Source organism: Panthera leo, chromosome A1 (genome assembly GCF_018350215.1).
Source record: "Panthera leo isolate Ple1 chromosome A1, P.leo_Ple1_pat1.1, whole genome shotgun sequence".
NCBI lineage: Eukaryota > Metazoa > Chordata > Mammalia > Carnivora > Felidae > Panthera > Panthera leo.
Window position 1 is genome coordinate 171575903 of NC_056679.1, and position 22774 is coordinate 171598676.

At 41.9% G+C, this 22774-nt stretch overlaps 1 protein-coding gene and 1 non-coding gene across 3 annotated transcripts in view; both read right to left on the reverse strand.

The window, feature by feature from the left end:
* The window catches only part of EPB41L4A (erythrocyte membrane protein band 4.1 like 4A), a 253070-nt gene that overhangs the window by 170553 nt on the left and 59743 nt on the right, over window positions 1–22774 (reverse strand). The window lies entirely within an intron of this gene.
* On the reverse strand, window positions 18509–18612 carry LOC122203024. The gene has a single exon (XR_006195024.1). It is a non-coding gene; the product is annotated as a small nucleolar RNA U13 (small nucleolar RNA).

Sequence of the window (22774 nt, forward strand, 5' to 3'; positions counted from 1 at the left end):
GGTGCTTCAGAGACTCCAATCACACACAGTATGTGGTGTAGGAGGGCAGGGAGATGGTAGGTATTCATACTTAAGCATAACTCATGGTTTTTCTTAATACTACAGAGTCGCTGATGCCGGTAAATGCTGCAAATACTAAAATCATCAGCAGCCGCTTTGCTGAGAAATAGCTTCCTAATAACTGCAAGACTTTTCTTCTCCATCAGTTTAAAATAGAGGTACCCCCTCAAAGGCTTAAAGCATATCACAGTTTGGGAACGAGCCTCTGGCTAAGGAGCCACATCCCTGAGCAGGTTTAATTTCTCAGGCAAGACTCCTAATTCCTCCTGGTTCTGCTGGGCTTCCTCTCTAGGAAATATACTAGGGAGGGGGAAAGGTGTGGAAAAGGGGGAGGGAAGGGAAGTGGTAGGAATGTGCATGTCAATGCGCTGACCCTACCAGCCAATTAAGGGGATGCACTGCTGGTCTCCAGGGGAAGCTGCAGCCAGCCTCAGATAGAAGGATAATGGCTGTGACACCAAACCCCAGGAGATGGGGTATTGATGAAACACACACACACACACACACACACACACACACACACACACACACACAGCAGAGGCAATCCGGGATGCTATGCTTGCAGTCCCTATTCTCACAATGGATGCCTTGGCCATGAAGGGAAATGTGTCTTCCCAAAATTGCCTGACTTCCTCTGGTTCTCTTTTCTTTCCACACACTCCCCTACACTTAGGTGTTCTGTGAGGGTCTCTACCCCTCTCTCCCCCTGTTAAATACTGACAGCAGATCTGATGCCACCCTTTCCAGGACACATGTCACCAGCTCTCCTTCTGCATAAGTGCTTCTCTGGCAACCTGGCTGTCTGCCAGGGCCTCTGATTAGCCAGAAGGGATATCACATTGACTTATTCTATGTTCACACTCAATGTTGTTAGCATCAGTTTCGTCTGTGAATATATACAAACAGCTTGCTCAGCACCCACTTCAGGTCACCTCAAGGACTGCAGTGCATGATTAACAGTGAGATTAAGAAAATGAGAAGTAAAAGATGAGAGGAACAGAAGTTTCACAGACACCCCAGTGGGTAAGAGCCAACCATTCAACTTTGATAGAGAAAAGAACTACAAAAAACATTTGTGACAATTTTAGGAAACAATACTGAACTCTGGCCTAGACTGGGGTAAAGCCTCACCCTAAAAGTTGTTCTTACTTCTATTAAGTTACTTTAGCACAAAAATGAGCACTCTGTCAGAGGAAAGAAGCCAGGAGGCTTTGCACTGATTGGGCAGAAGGAACCATGGACACAGGATGCCTCGCTAGGACCTGGCCAAGGGGAGAGATCTCCATCACCAAAAGGCAAAAAAACAAAGGCACTGCCACCAGAGTCTGAATCCACCCAAGCACTGACCTCATAGAGAGACCATCCGTCTTAACCATCAGAAATCTTTTCAGCCTTCTAAGAGAAAGAATTAATCTGTCTTAACAAGAAAAGGTAAACCTAATACAGATTTATAGGCAGAAAATATCACCATTACCTTTATTTGGTTTTTGAAACCCCCCCTTTTTTTTTAGCCTCATTACAAAGGAAATGAGAAATATGAGAAAAATCACTTGAATAGGTCTGGGTGCTTCTAGACTTTGAATCCATTAACCCTGGCCCACAAATCGGCATTTTCCAGATGGTTCATTTTACCCCATTATACCAACTAGACATTGAGATGACTGGACAAGATTGGTGGACACAAGTCTGTCCATGGCTAACTCCACCACTTAAACCAAGCCTTCTGAACTACTGCAAGTGGCCTCCCCATAGCAGCCAGAGTATTTGAAGACATAAACCTGACCTTAACACCTTCTTATTTAAAATTCTTCAATGGAGTGCCAACATTATAAGTCACCTTCACCTTGGGGTGCCTGGGTGACTCAGTCAAACATCTGACTTCAGCCCAGGTCATGATCTCATGGTTCGTGGGTTCAAGCCCCACATCGGGCTTTATGCTGACAGGTCAGAGCCTGAAGCCTGCTTCGGATTCTGTGTCTCACTCTCTCTCTGCCCCTCCCCGACTTGTGCTCTGTCTCCTTCTGTCTCTCAAAAATAAATAAATGATTTAAAAAATTAAATTTTATATATATACATGTATATGTATGTGTGTATGTGTGTATATATATATATGTATACACACACACACACACTTTAAAAAAATTAATTAATTCACCCTGGTCACCATAATCTAGTCCTCATCAGTCACAGCTGGTGTTTCTCTTCCTTGCTCTTAAGGTCCAGCCACATTGACTTCTTTCCTTCCATCCTTTGCACCTGCTATTTCCTTTGTCTGGAAAGGATTCTTCCCCAGTCTTTTTTAATCCATCAGGCACCACCCTTAAATGTCCACAAAGTTATGTTTCCTGATTCCCCACACTCAGCAAGGAAAGGCTCCCTGGAGGGAATCTTAATGAATGAGGAGGATTTGGATGAGTGGACAGAAAAAAAGAAAAGGCCTTCTAGGTGAAAGGAAAACATGAATGAAGATACAGTGGAGGATTAGAATATACACAACATTCGTAGTTCAAAGAGCTATGCAAAATCCAGAGACCCACATTTAAGTTAATTTTAACAACAAAAATGAATAGGAGTCAGGTAGTAGAAATCTATGCATAATCCTAATCAAAGTAGAGTTTGGGCTAGAACTTTGTCAACAATAGTAATATACTAAGAAGCTAAGTAACCAAAACACACACTGAAGGGCACAGCTGTCAATTATCTAGGGAACTGAGACTGCATGGACTGTCATTTGGAAACATGCAGGTCAAAAAACTCCAAAGTTGTGTGACTTTCTTTCCACTACACACATTCCTGTGGTAGTCATTACAGCTGCTCACAGAACATGCCCAGTGGTAGGACAGGCACTTGGAGGTTAGGGGGGGACCCTGTGATTAGGGCTTACCACTGTGCTGGTTCAAACTTTGAGACCACAGAGCTAGGAGTCATCAGGGAGGCAACAGTACAGAAAGAAGACGACCACAAGGTCCAAACACTAGGTGGTTGTGCCACTGAGGTACCATGAGTGCAACCTCTCATTACTGAAGGCCAGACCGGAAAAGACTTTCAGTTACAGGTATAACAAGTAGGTGGTAGCTTTTAGAGTTGACAAATAACCTAAAGTTACTCTGGGGACAATTACATGCCTTTCAACTTTTTCAAGGCCATGCCTCAAAACTATTTCTGATCTCTCTGGAGCGAACGCATCTTTTCAGTAGAGGCTTCTCTTTCCGAGTCTGCCCACATTCTGGAGTCCTCTCCTTCTGAGCAATGCAAGACACACCACCTGTGTGTAGTTACTGCTTGGGGCCACAGAGAACCCCAACACAGTGTGGAACCACTATGCATTGCTGACATTATTACCCCTCAATAATTTGTCTTTCAAACTTGTCTTGTGCAGATTTTGTAAGATGCAAGAATATTTGATCATTAATACTGATAATGCATTTGTACTAAATGAAATGTTATCAGCTTGTCTTCTGCAATAACATTCTAAGATATCTAGCTGTATTTTAGTTTTTCTGAAATCCCATAATTGGATAGTTACAGAGACCAAACTGTTACAGTCAGCTATGCCAAATTTGAGTTGGTCTGTATCCATCTACTCTAGCTGTACGACATTCCCTCCATCAACCAATGTTTTTTGAACATTTACTATATTCCAGGCATTGTATTAAGCATTACTGTAATGTAACAGTAATGCCACTAACAACTGACAAAATTTATTGGACACATAAAACACGAAGACTGGATTTTAAGTGCATCCGTGCAGTATCTCAGCTATCACAAGAGCCTCAAGAGGCTGATAATACTCCTACATCCTTTCACAGATGAGAAAACGCAGGCTAAGAAACAAAAGTAACTCACCTAAGGTCACACAGCAAGTGGTGGGACAGCAAAACTCCTGAGTACCTATTTCCCACCACACTATACATTTTGGGATCTTAATCCCAATATCAATAAAGCATTCCTTATCCTCAAGAAGGTTAAAATGCCTAAGAAGTGATAAGAGCATGTAAACAAATAGCCCTTTCTGACCCACATTGTAAGAGAAGTTCCAGGAAGAAGGTGCTATGAGAATAAGGAAGAGGAGGTGGACCCTCAAGTGGGAGTGATCAGGGTGGGGAAGCCTTTGGGCCCTTCATTCCAAATGAAGGAGCAGACATTCCTGGAGGAATGGCTGGAACAAAGGCACCACTGCAGGAAGGCCCGGGCTGGTGAAGAGACACAAGAGGACTCCACAGACCGAGTGTAAAGTCTCCTCTCAAGCCATCTCCTCTGCCACATCCCTGCCTCTCACTCCCCACACGGCCACCTCTCACCTTTTCTGAAACAAGCTGTCAGTGTTCCTCTAAAATCTCCCACGAATAAAGCCAAATGCCTTGGCATGACGTTCAAAGCCTACTTTACCAACTTCAGCTCCTTTCACTGTCACGTACCCCATCTAACCTGTTCTCCAGCCAGACCAAACCTCTTACTTTCCACAAGCACATTGTCTTCTCTCACACCTCCACACCCTTGCACAGGCTACATCCTTTCCTCTGCTGGTGAACTCCTACCAACCTGTCCCTTGGCAGCTGCCTCAGAGTCCCTGCCCACTCTCACCCTGGCACCCCCCCCAGCCAGTCTGGCTTCCCTACGGCTCCCTGACTCCAGGAAGCCTCTTCTACTGCATGTCCCATGTTGGGTCCCCAATTTCTTCAGAAGAGGGGGTTTCCTCTTCCAACCAATTTAAAAAAGAACACCCCCTTATACAAACACTCCCCAGCTTCCTCATTTCCTTCATACTGCTTTATTTTCTTCATGGCACTCATCACACACGTTGATACACACACACACACACACACACACACACACACACTTTTCATTGTGTATTTGCTAATGGCCTGCCTCACTCTTCATCAGGGTCGGCAGACTATGGTGCATAGCCAAATCTGGCCTGCTGCCTAAGCTCTGACTGGAACAAAAGCACACCATTGTCTCACATACTGTCTACAGCACAGTCGAATAGTTGCCACAGAGACCTCATGACCCACAAAGCCTAAAACATGCCTTACCTGATCCTTTCCAGAAAAGCTCAGCCAATCCAATTCTGGAATGTGCAGCAAACTCCCCATCCCTGTTGCCTCTGTTGCTGTGCTCACAGTTTACCTCTAGCCCTTTTAGTACATTATCTAGCATGAAGCAGGCAGTGAGAAACCATGAGTTAAACAAAGTAAGAGGTAGCAGGAAAAGTGTGAAAGGAAAGGAGAAAATGGATGCAAGAGATGCTGGTGATTGGGTCTGGGTGCCAGAGAAAAGAGGAGGAATCACACGCCAGAAGCATTTTACATGTGGCTGTGTACCTTGGTCAAAGGAGGAGATTCTAACCATCAAACCACAAATACAAGTTTCGCATCAGGGCTGGCTATCTTCCCACTGATGGGTGTAAGATGAAGAGGTCGGGCTTCTCAGCGAGCTGAGTCACTGTCTCTGACAGCACAGCCCCCGTGAATGAATTGGCTTTATTACTAGGCGACTGAAATATATGTTGGAGGATTCAAAGTTTTGGTACCTACAGATAACATGCTTAAGTCTGAGTGGCTAACAACATAGTAACAAATAAATACATTCAAACAAACATACTGACTTAAAAATTTCTTTTTTTTTTTAACGTTTATTTATTTTTGAGACAGAGACAGAGCATGAACGGGGGAGGGTCAGAGAGAGAGGGAGACACAGAATCGGAAGCAGGCTCCAGGCTCTGAGCCATCAGCCCAGAGCCCGACGCGGGGCTCGAACTCACGGACCGCGAGATCGTGACCTGAGCTGAAGTCGGACGCTCAACCGACTGAGCCACCCAGGCGCCCCTTAACTTAAAAATTTCAAATGCTAAACTATTCATAAGATACAGAAAACCTTAGATCTGATGGAGGAGATCCTTCAATAATTAGCAAATCTCACTTTGGGTTAACAAATAAGAAACTGGGGCCCAGATTGGTCAGCTACTCACACCAAGCCACCCAGCTGGTTGACCGGAGGAGGCTGGAACAGAACCCACAGCTCCTGACTAGGCGCCCAGGGCTCCTCCCAAGTATCAACGCTCATAGCAGCACAGAGGTCAGGGCCCTGCCAACCTAGAGCACTCTCGTGAAGTGCTGTGGACAGAGCAAGACTTCCCAGGACTGAGGGAGCCAGGGAGGGATACAAAGAACTGCCCAGTTAGGAACTCCAATGGGGATTTCCAGCCCTTATTTAACTTGACCCTTCTGTGGCACAGTGGTCCTCAAAATTTAGGGAGCAATCACAGTCAGCTGGTAACGTTCCTTAAACAGATAGAGTTTCTAATTTCTGGGGCCCTACCCATAGAGCTTCTAATCTGTTTGGTCTAGGATGGGCCCAGGGGACACTGATGCTATGGATCTAGAGATCACGTTTTGGGAACCACTGCTGTAGCAAGCGACCATCACTATGACCTGTGCTGTGGCTTTCTGGATACTCTCTCACCTGGCTCTTCACCTCCCTCTCTGGCTTCTAGTTTTCTTCGATGAAGAGGAGATGGGAAATAGAGTGGTGGCTGGTGCAAGTTCAAGGAAGTTACAAAAAAAAAAAAAAAGGACCTGAGATCTTCCACACAGGAGGAAGAGCCACTCTTGGTGAGGGCATGGTAAAATGTGGGGACGGAAAGGATGGCAGGCGTCACAACAGACAGGAGGGGACAGAATCTATCCAGACAGTAGTGACGAGCTCAGTGCTCTGGAGGTCAAGGAATGAATAACTTTACAAGTGTGCCGGGATGAATATCTCAAGATGAATGCTACCCAGCTCAAACTCCTGTGATTATTATGCTGTTCTGCCAACAGGGCTGACATGTGTCAAAATAGTTTAGTGCGTCTAGAATTGCCTTCTGAGAATGCAGCACATTCTTTATATATCCTCAACATTTACAAATTGCCATTTGAGGGCAGCTGTAAGTTGGGAAAAATCCAAAAATTATCTGAAGACCAGTTTAATAAAGGTGTTGAGCACACTGAATAACACGGTATTTTCTAGTTAAAAAAATAACATATAAGTTTAAAGTAATTGATTTTTAAAAGGCGTACTATATATATGACTCAGAGTGGTTCGTAAGACAAATCTAGAAGAAAAGTCCCCAAAGTTCTGTAAGCAACAGTGGAGTACCATTATGCTATACACAAATTCTGCTGAAAAATACACATAGATACACAGTTCTGATATGTTTTCTTAAAATTGGCCTCACAATTTCCTAACTGTAAGATTGATGTTTAAGTCACCAAACAAAAGATACATAGTAAAGAACAGATGACAGAGACTGACCTGCCAGCACCTTCCTCTTTATGCTCCTCCCATAAAACCAACAGTATTGGGTCTCTAAATTCAGGTCATCACCTCCCTGTCCCTGGAAGAGGGTTCCTCGATGATAAAACAGATGCTGGCAAGGAGACAAATTAGCATGATTCCCCCAAAGCTGAAAGCCCTGGCTCTGTCGCCAGATTCCATTCCAATCCCAGCTGTACTACTTCCTGAATGTGTAGCTTCAGACAAGCAACCTTCCAAAGCTCAAAATTTCCCACTTTAAAAACACAACTGGTAATAAAAACTGCCTCACAGGACTGCTTTAAGAATTAAGTGACAAGATTCTGTGCTTGGCTGGCACATGCTAATTCACGGTAAGGGTGCCCTCCGTGCAAGCTGACATTGTTATCACACTAATGTATCACCCAAGGTCAGGATGTCCCACTGGAGCCTGAGTGTACCCCATACTCCATCATCCCCCTCCTCTCTGACCATGAAGGCTAAAGCCAGCTCCAGAAACCCAGAAGAGTCAGTGGGTACTTTCACAAATCCTACTTCTTCCAAACAGGATTTAGGACCAAGTAAAGCCTCTGTTCTTCAGCACTGGACACAAGCGTCTTCTTCCTAAAGCCCCTTCTGGCCAGTGTACTTGAGCCACTGCCTCTCCCCACAGATAGAAGGACAAGGCCGATGAAGCCTATTTTATGCTTTGTCTTCTAAGTTGATTTTCTATTACTCCTACCACTAATAATTGCCATAAATTACTGAGCACTTAATGTGACCAGACACTATCCTAAAGCAGTTTACAAGGATCATCTCATTACCACAGAAACTCTTTGAGGCTGGAAATACTTTTATACCAGTTCTCAGAGGAGGAAAAATTGAGACACAGAAGTAACTTGCTCAAGGTCAAATAGACAACAAGCCATGAAGCCAGGATTAAAACACAAGCCATGTCACTCAGAGCCCATTCTCCTAACCACACACATCCTCAAACACACAGCCAGATTTCAAGGATCCAAATCACAGGCACTCTAAAACTACCTGACAGCACTCCAGGCAAATGCTTCCTTGGCAATGACCCTAAACCTCCACCATCAGGCCTTTATTTCCTAGTATGAAAATGTAACAGTGCATCTCTGAGTTTTGTTTTTAAGAAGATTTCCTCAACTTACTCCTTTCCCCTCCCTCTGAAAGGCCCAAGTCAACTGTCCTCTTCAGAAGACGTGATCATGTGCTTTAGTTCCTCAGGGAGAAGGAAGCTTATTCAGTTCATTCTTCTCATGTGTTACTATCACAGAGCAGCCTTATAAAGTATTAAAGGCAAAAAATAGGGAAAAAATGTAATACAGAGACAGTATTCCTGGAAATGCATTACACTTCCATTGGAGAATCTTTCAACCATTGCACATTTTATGTGACTGCCATATTGCCAAAAATCACAGTACCCATTTTAGATAAAGAAATCAACATCCAAATATGAAGTATTCACCGGATAGAAGGAGACCCTGAGGGTGCAAAGGTTATGATCCCAAGGTTATGTGGGCATCTATATTTGCCCTATTCTATGCCTAACTGTCAAGTTGCCAAGACACAAAGTATTTTAAGATTTATCTTCTCATTTCAGTTTTGACAGCTTTAGAAGAAAACAAAATATTCCTTAATGCCCATATTAGGTTCCTAACGCTGCTGTAAGAAAGTACCACACACTGGGTGGCCTACACAACAGAAGCTTATGGTCTCGCGGTTCTGGAGACTCAAAGTCCCAGGTCGACGTGTTGGCAGGTTGGTTCCCTCTGAGGGCCATGAAGGAGAATCTGTTCCATGCCTCTCTCCTAGCTTCCAGTAGCCTCAGGCTTTTCTTGGCTTGTAGATGGCATTTTCCCCATGTCTTCACATTGTCTTCCCTCTGTTCACGTCTCCCTCTGTACAAATTTCCCTCTTTTATAAGGACCCAGTCATACTGGACTAGGACCCACTCTAATGACCTCATCTTAACTTGGTCATATGCAAAGACCCTGTTCTCAATTAAGGTCACATTCACAGGTACTGGGGTTAGGACGTCAGTATCTTTTGTAGGGACACAATTCAACCCATTACAATGCGTAATAGGGAGTCTTCGAGCACCTCTTTTTTTAATAATATTTTTTAAGTTTATTTATTTTTGAGAGAGACACAGAGAGAGAGAGAGAGAGAGAGAGAGTGGGGGAGGGGCAGAGAGAGAGGGAGAGAGAGAATGTCAAGCAGGCTCTGCGCTGTCAGCACAGAGCCCGATGTCAGGCTCGAACTCACAAACCATGAGATCATGACCTGAGCCAAAACCAAGAGTCAGATGCCCATTAGACTGAGCCACCCAGGTGCCCCTATATCACCTCTTTTAATAAGAAAAGATTTTCTAGTTCTCATGTAAATATTAAATAGTAATAACAGATCCCTGATCTGAATATAACAATTTTTAAATGCTATATAATAACATGTTAAGGTTTTATTTTTACCTTTCACCTTTGCTAGTTCTTTTTTTAAAAAGATTTTTTATTTATTTTTGAGAGAAAGATAGCATGCATGTGGGGGGACAGAGAGGATGGGGGGAGAATCCCAAGCAGGCTCCACACTGTCAGCTCAGAGCCAACATGGGGCTCGATCTCACAAACCGTGAGATCATGAGTTGAGCTGAAATCAAGAGTCACACACTTAACCCACTAAGATACCCAGGCGCCCCTACCTTTACTAGTTCTAATACAACTACATATACCTTTCTGCCAATTTCATTTTGTGATGTGAATTTTGTTTGCAAAAGATCCACTTAAAACAATGTATATCTTAGTACTTTACACTTTGGGTAAAGATCCCGTTTAGACGCAAGCCCCAAACACTCAGCCCTAAAATAATCCTCTATATTGTTCATAAACAGGTATTCACACACACACACAACTGAGAGTCTCCACACATGCTGTTCACTCTGCAAGCATACTTCCTTCTCTCCATCAGTCAGGTGGTTTGCCACCTTTCTTCATTCAGGTTTCTGTTCCAAGGTGTCCTCATCTGAAAGGCTGTCCCCAAACACTGCTCCATCCTCCCCACTCCCAACACTCCTGTCCCCTTCATCCAACTTTTTCTTCTTAACATCTACTGTATATTTTTTCTTTGTGTAATGGTCTCCTCCCACCAGAATGTAAGTTTCACTGGAACAGGGACAGCCTGACACAAGGGCACTCAATAACTTTTAGTCCAATTTATTCAATGAATCCTTATCAAGTTCCAAAAATCCCACATGCAATTCATTGTGTTTGATTATAATCTTCCTACTTGAAACTGATACAAATGTTGCTTACTTCCCTCACAACCAATTCTTCAAGGAATGTGTCTACAAAAATATACTGTGTGTGCATGCACATATAAAATTATTTTAATAGAAGTCAAATGTAGCTTTAAAGTATAGGATGCTTCAGCTGCCAACTAAATATCACAGTAATAGGATTCCCTAATACCTATTTCATGATCTCACAAATTAACAAGGCATGTAAACCATTATAAACATTTCTGTTGAGGGTTCACATCCAACAATCCAAAAGGAAGTAATTTTAAATGTTAAAAGCTATATTGCTCATCCTTAACTACATGTTTTAAAAATAGGATAGATCCCTGTATCTAAAAAAATAAAAATTAAAAAAATACTGAAAATATTTTTGTGCAGTAACCCAAAATTCTGTATATCATCTTAGCTTAGGTGAAGACATTGTAACAGTATTATGTATGCAAATTAAAAACAGCAAAATTCTTTCAAATAGGTTTATTTAAAGCCATGTACCAACTTCATTCCTCTAGAATGGAACAAAATAACTCATAAAACACTATGAAAAATTATCTGCACTAGAAACTGTGAAATTGTCAGAGAAATATTTTTGGAAGACATCTACTTAAAAGCTGCTAAAAACTTCACTTTCTAAAAAGAAAAGTTAGGGGTACCTGGGTGGCTTAGTTGGTTAAGAGTGTGTGCTCATTCTCTCTCTCTCTCTCAAAATAAATAAACATTAAAATAAAATAAAAAGAGAAGTTGGGGTGCCTGGTTAAGCATCCAACTTTGGCTCAAGTCACCATCTCGTGGTTTGTGAGTTCACCCCCCACAATGGGCTTTGTGCTGACAGCTCAGAGCCTGGAGCCTGCTTCGGATTCTGTGTGTCTCCCTCTCTCTCGGCTCCTCCCCCACTCATGCTCTATCTCTATCTCTCTGTCAAAAATAAACATTTAAAATTCTTTTTTTAAAAAAGAGAAGTTAATAAGTAACACTTTTTCATTAAAGACCATTTCGCTAGATATACAGGCAACAAAGAGAAACACACACAGTGTGCAATAAGCAATTGTGCTTATTGGACATAAGAAATGCTATCCCAGCTGGCTCGCCTATTTCTTTTCCTTCCCTCTCTTTGTCTCTTTTCCCTATTCTTTCTCCTATCTCTCTTTCCACTGAATTGTAGAACCATGAAATATACCTTATCTTATCACTGGTCTTTCCTGATGACTTTTCTAAAGCATTTACTGCCATGGATTTATAGGAGCTGTGCTCAGCCCAATCCAGTCGGGTGGGTTTGAGAAGCCTGGCAGTCCCAAGTGGGTGGGCTGGCAGTGGATTTTATGGAGTTGTAAGAGGAACATATTCTAGGCTCCATTTCATCAGCCAGGCCAATTTCCCCATTGCTGACTTAGGTACCAGTTTAACCCAATCTTTGTGAAAGGAATGAAAACTGGAAGGGTCTACTTTTAGCATTCTGGGCTGCAGCGGGAGCAGCCAGCTCCATGGCCACCTAGGTTGAAGAAGTGAGGAGGTCACACCTGAAGAGGTGGTCTTGAGGAAAGAGCAACCACCCAGACTCACAGCAATTAGCTTGTATGCTTCCCGTTAGTGGATCAGCATACAAAGTAGGAAAATTCCAGCTACACAGATACTCAGGTTTTGCAGTAAGCTGCTAGACTTCAGAGGCATTCACTTCCAAGAGTGCATTTTGGCAGTCCACCTCATGAGCACAAACAAACCTCTCCTAACCCAAAAAAGAAGACTCATCTAGGAACTGCACGAGGCACTTTTGGCGGGGATTGTTTCTAAACAGGTTTCTGAGAGGTTTTCCGTAATGTTGAAGTGATTTTAAACAAAAATGTCACATTCAGAATGTGGCCTGTAGGACAAGATTCCATTTTAAAGCAAGTGACATACAGAGCACAAATAAGAATCTGGGAATAGCAGGCAGTTGACTTTACAGACATACACTTTCCATAAGAGCCTTTTACATTAAAGGTTCTCAAGTGCTTTCAACCATTTGTTGATTCCATTCTCCCAACAGCCCTGGAAAATCATTTGGTAAAATTTGCTTCATAATTTCAAACATCCTCAGGTTGAAGGAGGCAGCCAAAATGAATTTCTTATCCCCTGTGCTTACGAAAAAATACAGCATGGAGACAATGTAGCACAGTGATGAAGAATTCAAACTTGGGTGCAGACTGCTTGAATTCTAATTCTGACACTTAACTAGTTGTCTGATGTTGGGGAAGTCAACTGACCTGCCTGGAAGATGGGAACATCTATACTGTGAAGATGAAATGAGCGGACACATGGGAAGGACTTCCCCTGCCTGGCACATAGCGAGCACTCCCAGTTAGCTATGCTGTTGTTGCCATCGTCAGCACCAGCATCCCCAACATCATTTCAGGAAAGGTTAAGAGCTCAGGTTCTGAGTCAGATTTGGCTTGGAGCTCAGCATACACAACTGAACCTTCACCAAACCATCTATTATAAAATGAGTAGGACACACTATCTAGGAAGAACAAATAACCCAGTATTTTCAACAAACAGCAAATCAGAGAAAGCAAAGCTATAGTTTAATAGCTACCAACTGCAGTGTATAGCTCTTGTTTGTATTCTGATCCAAGCTATTAAAAAATGTAAAACAATTGATCATTTTCACTTATGAAACAGCCAGCAATGTTAATATTGACTATTTTATATTAAGTACTACTAAATAGGATTTCGGTTATGTTATATAAAAACCTCTTATCTTTTTTTCCTTAATGTTTATTTTTGAGAGAGAGCATGAGCAGGGGAGGGGCAGAGAGAGACAGAGAGAGAGGAGCTGAAGCTAAGAGCACAGAGCCCAATGAAGGGACTGAAGTCACAAACTGTGAGATGACCTGAAGGCAGATGCTTAACTGACTGAGCCACCAGGGTGCCCCGTAAAAGCCTCATATATTCTTAAGCGATGCTCTCCGGTACCATAGTCACTACCCACATGTGGCTATTTAACTTTATGTTAATTAAAAGTGAAATTTTAGTTCCTCAGTCTACTATCCAGAAGCCAAGTGCTCAATAGCTTCATGTGGTCAGTGACTACAGATAAAGATATTTCTATCATCATAGAAAATTCTGTTGGACAGCACTGGGCTAGAGATACATATCTACTGAAATATTTGTGGATAAAATGATATGATGACTAAGACTGGTTTCAAAATAAAACAGGAAGGAGAGACATGAATGAAGGTGTGAATGAAGTAAAACTGGTTTACGGTTGTTGCAGGGGAGATACATGGTGGCGGGTTCATTAAAGTGTCCCGAGTCAATATGGCTAGGCTATAGTCCTCAGTTACTCAAATACTAATCTAGGTGTTACTGTGAAGGTATTGTGCAGACATGATTAAAGTCTATCATCAGTGTAAGAGATTATCCTAGATAAACTACATGGATCTGAATCAATCAGTTATAAGGCCTTGAGTAGAACTGAGGATTCCTGCAAGAATAAGTTCGACCTGTGGCCAGCAGCTCCGCTCATGTCCAAGAGATCCAGTCTGCCCTTCTTGGCCATCTGCTCTGCAGATCTCAGACTTGCCTATCTAGCCCCCATGATGGCCTAAGTTATCCTTCAAACAAATCTCTTCATATACATATCCTACTGATTGTTTCTCTAGGGAACCCTAACTGATACAGTGTACTTCTGTAGCATTTGATTCTTTCACACTACCTCACACAGACACTGTGAAATAACAACTCTAAATATCTTAACACAGTACCTACCACGTAAGTCTCAATAAATGCTAACTATTATAGTATTATTTCTTCATTTATGTCAACATAATCTTTTTTTTTTAAGTAGGCTCCATGCCCAACCCCAGAGCTCAATGCGGCACTTAAACTCACGACCCTGACATCAAGACCTGAGCTGAGAACAAGAGTAGGATGCTTAACCGACTAAGCCACCCAGGTGCCCCCCAACATAATCTTATTTTGCCAAAATTTGTAGTTCCTGAGACACAGAATACTCACACGCTATAACAACCTGCATTAGTATTTTCATTTCCATCTCACTTTATCTGGCTGATGTGACAACAGGCTCCCTTACGGGCATGGATGGAACAGTTCACAGCTCTGCACAGGCTCTTGAATTAAATGGAATCAGCCCTAATTAGAATACACTGACACATACACAAATATCAGAGCTGAGGAAAAAGTTTTATGCAATTAAGTTTATAAGTCTTATATACAAAAGTGAAGGATTTTAACCTCAATATCCAACAATAGGGAACTGATTATATAAAACTGGATACAGTGGGCTAACAGATAGAATGGGCTGTTATACTTAAAGCATATTTAATGACATTTGGAAATGCTAAAAACACAGTGTTAATTTTTTATAAAAGTAGGCAATATACACAATAAGATCTCAACTTTTAAAAAAAACATACTATACTACAGAGAAATATACAGAATGTTAACCATGGTTATCCCTGGGTACTGAGATAATTTTTTTCTGTACTACAGTATAATTTATATACATATCTAAAGAATACAGTTTGATGAGTTTGACAAATATACCCATGTAACCCAAAGCCCAATAAAAAAGAGAAGAGCTCCATCATTCCAAAAAGTTCCCTAGAGCCCCTTTAGAGTCAATATGTTCACACACATCTCAGGCAACCTAGGATGATTTTTATTTTCTTTTTATATCTTTCTGCTTTCCAAATTTCCAGTATAAACATGTATGTATAAGACGTTTTGATGTTTTGTTCTTTTATTTTAAAGAGTTAGGATGGTATACAGTTCTTTGATTTGATTGATAAGGACAAGGGAGATTAATTCATTTGCCCAGAAATCTTAGTTTACTAGAAATACTAGGAGCAAGACTGTTAATTCATAGCACTCCACAATTATTTGTGCTTTCTCTTTTCAAGCTTCTCAGTGTTTTTGTATGTCACATCATTTACCCACACAGATATGGGGTGTTGTATTTTCAAACATCTGATAGAAAAGATCCTTTAAAGTTAACAAAAGAAACCAAACAAGAAAGAACTTATAAGATGCCTATAGGTTAACAAACAGAAATTGAAAGAAGTCAAACTGAGAAAAGGTACTTCCTTCTGGTTCTCATAAAAAATGTTAGTCCCAGAGGTTCATAAACAGAAACATCGCAGCCATATACACCATACTGTAGAAATGTTACTGTCAATGCTTTCTAATGTTACCATGTTATTTCACAGTAATAACTGAAGATAAACAAAAATAAATTTTGGTGAAACAAATTTGCAAATCATCATCTCCCTGTTCTATCAACCAATACAAGTTTTAGTCACTGAAATCCTGAGACTTCTAAGGCTACAACTTCGAAAGGAAGGCTACATCTATATGAATTCTTAAAACCCCAGTACTCTTTACAGCCTTCTAAACATCAAGGTGGAGATCTGAGGGTGGGCACCCAATATTTGGCATTTTGACAGTTATAGTCCAAATAGCCAGCTACATGTCTGATCCTAACCCCTAACCCCAAATCCAAGTTGGACACAAAACCAGTAAACCAACTGTGTCCTAAGCCACAACATGGATCGAAACACTAAGATCTACACATAATTCTGAAGAAACACTAAGTGAATAGCAAAGCAACTAAAATCTACAAATATTTACTATCATCTAGACATCAAACTGGGCTGGAATAACCAAAGGATCATTAGATACACACCACACCCACACCCACACACACACACACACACACACACACACACACACAAGCATTGCATTTTCAAAGTGTGATCCATTAAGGGGTTCAGGAGGTCAAAACTGTGTTTGTATTAATTATAAGGTGTTACTTGCCTGCTTCACTGTGTTGACATCTGCACTGATGAAGGAAATACAATGATTAGGAAAAGGGTGAGGAACATGCAGAAGGAATCAACTGAATTTTTAAAAACTGAGGAACACTCTGGCAATTCTTCAGGCAATGTGAATAATTTTTATCTGCTTATTAAAATGTGGAATTTAGGTAAGTACTAACATTTTGATTAGAGATTTTTCCCTCCCTCACCAATTCTTTCTCCTACAGCCATGACCTTCTAGCATCTTGGACCTTACACGGGTTCACCTAAGAACACGTGGTTGCTGTGTTCACATCAAATATGCATTTGGACCTTCAGGTGGCCTTTAATTATTCATTTTTAAGTAGCTGTTCTTCTTCCCTTTTGCTACCTAAGCTTTGGATCTCCATTCAGAACATAATTGATACCTGTGGAATAGAGTAAGCAACAGAAAGACTAAAGTAGCTGCAACTTAGAGAAAAGTCTGAGTGCAAGAAGCTGAGCAGCCACAATCTTAGTCACAAATCAGAGTGGAGCACAGCCAAGGGCAGCCTCCACCTCCCGGCCCCCAGCACTCGGCAGAAGTCCAGGATCACGACCACCCTAGGCTAGCTAGCCACCCAGCCATAGGTGCCCTGCTTCAATCCCTTCAAACCCAACTTAACTCTTACTGCCAGATGCAGCTTCCCAGTGCCTGATCATCACACCTGTCCTCTGACAAAAACCCTGAAGAGTGCCCAGCACTTATCACATCTGCACTATGTAGGCTGGCATTTGAAGTTCTCCAATTTGTGGCTCAACTTACCCTCCCACGTTTGTCTCCCCATATGCCCTTATTTTCAATAAACTGCAATATTTGATATTAGCCAACACATGCCACTTTTCACCACCTTTACTCACATCCCTCCCTCCATGTGAACTGCCATCCTCACTCTAGTCTCTGCCTATTGAAAGGCTTGCCCAGCCTTCAAGGTCTTCCTCAAGTCACCTCCTTCATGAAACCTTCCAAGCAACATCCCGCCTCTGTCCATTATCACATTGTGCCTATATTATAATCATCGCCTTACTGTCACCTCAAAAGCCATGGCTTTCATGCTTTATTTCTCTTTCAATGTCTAATAACAGACAGTCCTCTCAAATTGCTTTAAAAATCATTTTCAGATATCAAAAATAACGTGTCCAGATCCTACTTTATGGGAAGCCATTTTTTTAGAAAATATGATTTAAAAACACAGTAGATCTGAATGTTTCTTGGCTACGGACAAAACCTAAAACATCTGGGAAGTCCCATGAGTTACCCTGCAGGGCAAGTTGGAGGCCAGCTAGAGGAGGCAGGTGTGTGTGTGGAGGTGGGGGGCTGGGTTCCAGGCAGATCTGCACAGTGAGACAGTCTGTAATTGATAGGACACTGACATTGACAAAGCATTCAGGAGTGGAGGCAGAAAACCTACCTTAACAGTGGGCTCCCAAACATATATGAGGGATTGCATCTGTCCACTCAGAACCACACATGTACAAGTCAAAAATGTGTTTCAAGGTATCCCCAGACAAACTATTTATCCCTTATACATAACTGGGGAGCGTCACCTCATTCAAAATGTTCCTAAACACAATATTCATACCACACACCAGGCCTAATGCTGAGGATTTTTAAATGAAGGTGTGACTAAGACAGGGTCCAAATCCACATAAATAACTCAGTTGGGTGTAATGAGGGCTGTGGGGAGACAGAAAGAGCATGCAGAAGATTCTGGGAAGTAACTGGAGAGCCAGGAGGAGAACAGGCTCGTGTCACGAATCCCAACAGAGAAGGAAGTTTCAGTGAAGCAGCAGTGGCACAGCTTCAAATGACACTGCAGAGAACCAGTCTGGCATCTGGAGGCCCCTCATCATATGGAGGAAACAGGTTCGGGAGACTGGCAGGTATGGAGGCCAGACTGAAGGGAGCTGAAGTTTGCCAAAACAGGAAAAGAAGAGGATAAGGACACCATTTTATGGGGATCCACAGTGAAGAAAACACTGAGCGTTTCTGGGTTTTTGGTTTTTTGTTGTTTTGTTTTGTTTTTCACGTCAGATGGGTAATGTGCTGATGTTGTAACAAGGTTTAAGAGTGGCACATGTCACACAACAGCGTGAACACCCAATCATCACACTTAAGAATTACAAAAGGATCGGGTTTCTGGGTTTTTTTAAGGATGGAAGAGACTTGACAAAGCCCTGATATAGGAAGATGGGGCTTGCATAACCAACTAGGGAGAAGAGCCTTAGAAGGAGCAGGCCCCTTCTCTGAGATGAAGGAGAAAAGAAGCATGGGTGCAGCAGGGTGTGAAGACAGAGAGGAGGGAAGCACAGGGAGTTTCTGCAGACTGCCTTCAGGCTCTCCTGAGTGAACAGGGGTCCTGTGCTCAGGCCTGCAGGATGGGAAGCCCAGGGTGGAGAGGGGGAAGGTCTACAACAGCCACTGTGGGGAAAAAGGGAGAGCTATAGAAGACTCAAAGGACTGCCACACAGAGACGAGTTCCTAAATGAGATTGGAAAACTGTGCTGCCATCTGTTAGAAGACAAGCTTTTCTCTAGCAACACTGGGGCAGGGGTAGCAGAGAATGTATACAGATTCATATCCAGCATTAGAGCTGGCCAATCTGGGTATGGCAGGAAAAGAGAAAATGGAAGCCACAGCAGGAAATATGTCCAGGACAGGACTGACCAGGGGATCCAAAATTCAACAGAAAAAGAAAGAAAGCCTAGAAGAAGTTGACAAGGGGAAAATGTGTAAGCAGGCTGACATATAAAAATCAACTGGAGAGAGGACAGGAGGCTCCAATCAAAGAGGGAGTTATGAGTTTAAGATTTTGCAAAGTAGACAAGTTTCAGGTGATGACAAGGTCTAGGGTTTAGCCTCATCTGTGGGCTGCTATAAAGAATAGCGGTCAGGGTCACGAGGTCAAGGCAGCAGCGTGAGGGATGGGAGATAGCATGGTATAGAGCAGTGCTCCCTAACACAACTTCTGTAGTGATAGAAATATTCTGTCTATGGGGTCCCACAGCAGTCACCAGCCACATGTGGCGATGGACCACTTAAAATGTCCCAAGTATGACTGATGAAGTGAGTTTTTATTTACTTAGTGTTCATTTAAACTTAAATAAGCACATGACTAGAAGCTGCCATACTACATAAAGAAGATGTAGAACAATGGTTTTCAACTTTGTTCAACAGAATTACCTGGAGAGACTTAAAACATACAGCTTCCTGGGTCCCACTCCCCAGAGACTGATTTAATTAGTTGGGCATGGTCCTAGGCATCAGTATATTTTAAATATCTTTTTCTAATTTAGTTTTGTTTTTGAGAGAGAAAGCATACACATGAGCAGGGGAGAGGGGCAGAGGGAGGAAGAGAGAGACAGAGAGAGAAATCTTAATCAGGCTCCATGCTCAGCACAAAGCCCAATATGGGGCTTGATCCCACACCCCTGGGATTATGAGCTGAGCCAAAAATCAAGAGTCAGATGCTCAACTGACTGAGCCACCCAGGCACCCCAGCGTCAGTATATTTTAAACTTGACCAGGTTCAGTCAAGTTTGAGAACCACTGGTAGAGGGGTTAAGAACACAGATTCTAGAGCCAGATGACATGAGTTCAAAACCAAATCTGCTGATTTTGACTTCTGTGACTCTGAGCAAGTAACTTCATCTGTAAAATGGGGATAATGACCTATCTACCTCATAGGGCTAGTCTGAAGACTACATGACATACATAAAAGTGGTTGATAATAGTGCCTGGCACATCTTAGTTCCTTAAATGTTAGTCATTATTATTCCAAACAGATGTTGGAGGCTGACAGCTCAAGGAGAAAACAGTGGATGGGAGTCGCCAAAGGCCTAAATCTATGTTGAGGAGGTACCTGGAAGTCAGGAAGTGACAGGGTAGAGGGTAAGAAGAAAGTAAGAGAGAACAATAAATAAAGGGAAGAGAAACAACCTGGAAGAGGCAGTAATAAATAAGGCAAGAAAATGCAGACCCTACTCTGTGGCAAAGTGGGAAACTACACACGAGGAGAAAGAACATGGGAACCCATGTATCAGGAGAAGACCAAATTTTAGTTAGGGAAGAACATGGAAAAAATGTTTAGTTCAATTTGACATAATCCTACCTCCTCACCCAAAATGTTAACATAAGTTAATTATCAGTCAAGTAATGATTTTCATATTTTCCCCCCTGCCATACAGTTCACCATTTATGAAAACATCCAGGAAGGACTTCCGATGGTGAAAATACCATTTTCTAATTGGGACTCCACAGGAAGAGCCACCTCTGCACAACTTAAGAGTAAATACTTTATGATTCATACTTGATCCAGTTCAAACCCGGCTTCATCAGGGTTCACATCTTTGCAAACCATATGCCCAGACTCTATGTGCAAACCTGTTTTATTTGTCCTTTTAACTAAGTCTTTTTAAGTCTTAGGGAACACTGGTGCCACTAATAAACACAGTATTATTACCTTCGGGTAAGAAAAATGAGTAATATGTGTGACTAAGGTTAAAAGTATTTTTAAAATTTTAAGAACAGGTGGATGTGGAAGGGAAAAGTAACCACCAGTAAATGTCTTAGGTTGCAATTTTTTTCTATTTCTCTAGAATTTCACATAATTTAATGAACACAGATTTTTACTCAAATTTCAATGTCACCACCAGATTATTTCTTCAGCTTGCAAATGAAAATTAGTAATAAAGTATTCAGTTATTGGTAACTAGGTAGACAAGTTACTACAAGCTCAACAGCTATTTCAAAGATAGTTTCTATGCAACTCAAGTGGCTGAAGTTAAGCAATACAGTGCATGTAGATTAAGTGTTTCAAATGGATCCATTATATTTATATTTTTACCAAACAAACAAAAAAAAAAATAAGTCTGAAATTTCTTTATGGACTAGTTATTTGCCATGAGAAAGATAAACACCTACAACCTCTTTCCTATAAGCATGTGTCGCACTTCAAAGTGACATTTCACATGGTTTGGGTTTGCTAAGTGGGCTTATATATCAGCACAAGTGCAGTTTCACTGCTGAAACACAATTTCCAATACAATGAAGTTCATTTCTAGTTCCTTATCAGGAGCCAGTTTGAGAGCATTGACAATGTAAAAATAAAAACACTCTTCTGAACCCAATCCTAACACCACTACAAGCTCTGCAGGGACTACCTTTTACAAAACACTACCAGGCATGCAGAATTCCACTCCTTCAGATGCTCCTCCCATAACTGCCCACTAGAGATGCTAGTCTCGGCGCTATATTGAGATCTGGTAGCTGGAAACAAAAGCATAACCAATGCACATTCTATTTGTTTTGATTCCTTCAGCAAGCAATCCTTACTTTTCTTTTAAGTTAGAGCTCCATTAAATCCTAGGGACCTAAATACCACCATCAGCCAGTCTAAGTCAAGTTTATTGTGGTCAGGGGATTGATGATGCTTTGGCCTCTTCCATCTCATGGTGGAACCAATAAATCTGTGGACCCACCCCATGGTTATTTTGCAGTTTCTCAACGCATTACCGGAGTAAACATATGTAACTACTGGGAGAATTCCCACAATGGCTTCCTGACTATGGAAGATGGGCAATTATGGTAAGAATGACCAAGTGAAACATCCTGAACTTCCCTCCTTACCAGCACAGTAAACCAATAGAAATGCCACATCTGTGGGAAAACTATAGACATTAACACTGATGAAGAAGCATAAGGCAAGCTGATACCCTGCAAACCAAACCACCCCCAACAAAGTGGGATATGTGGCACTCCTGGCTGCCCAAGAACAAAGGAAAGGACAGAAAACAAAGGGTTAAACTGATAGAGTCTCCTTCAGTTTACAAATATCTTAGTAATATTACAAGAAAAAGGAGATCTTATCAATAGCCTAATCTCCAGGAACTCCCTACTGTCTTATTGAAAATGCTTTGGTAGAGGGAAAAACAACCTGAGTTTTGTTTTTTTTTTTACAATAGCTAGGCCTTCAGTAATCTGTGTCTTCTTTAGCATATGGAAATCCCTTTAAGAAACTCCCTCTTGACTTTTATCTCCCCCAACTCCACAGTATATAAGTAGTCACTCTTCACAACCTCAGTGCAGCTCTTGCTGCCCAGGGGTTCCGTCCCCATGCTTTGACAAGATCACCTTTTTGCACCAAAGACATTTTCAAGAATTCTTTCTTAGCCGTCGGCTCCGAACCCCCACCACCACTCCAAAACCCCATCATACCACCACCAAAAGCTTGACATTTTAAGAACAGATAATTCTTATCACATTCCTGTTTAATTCACCTTTTTTTGTCTGGGC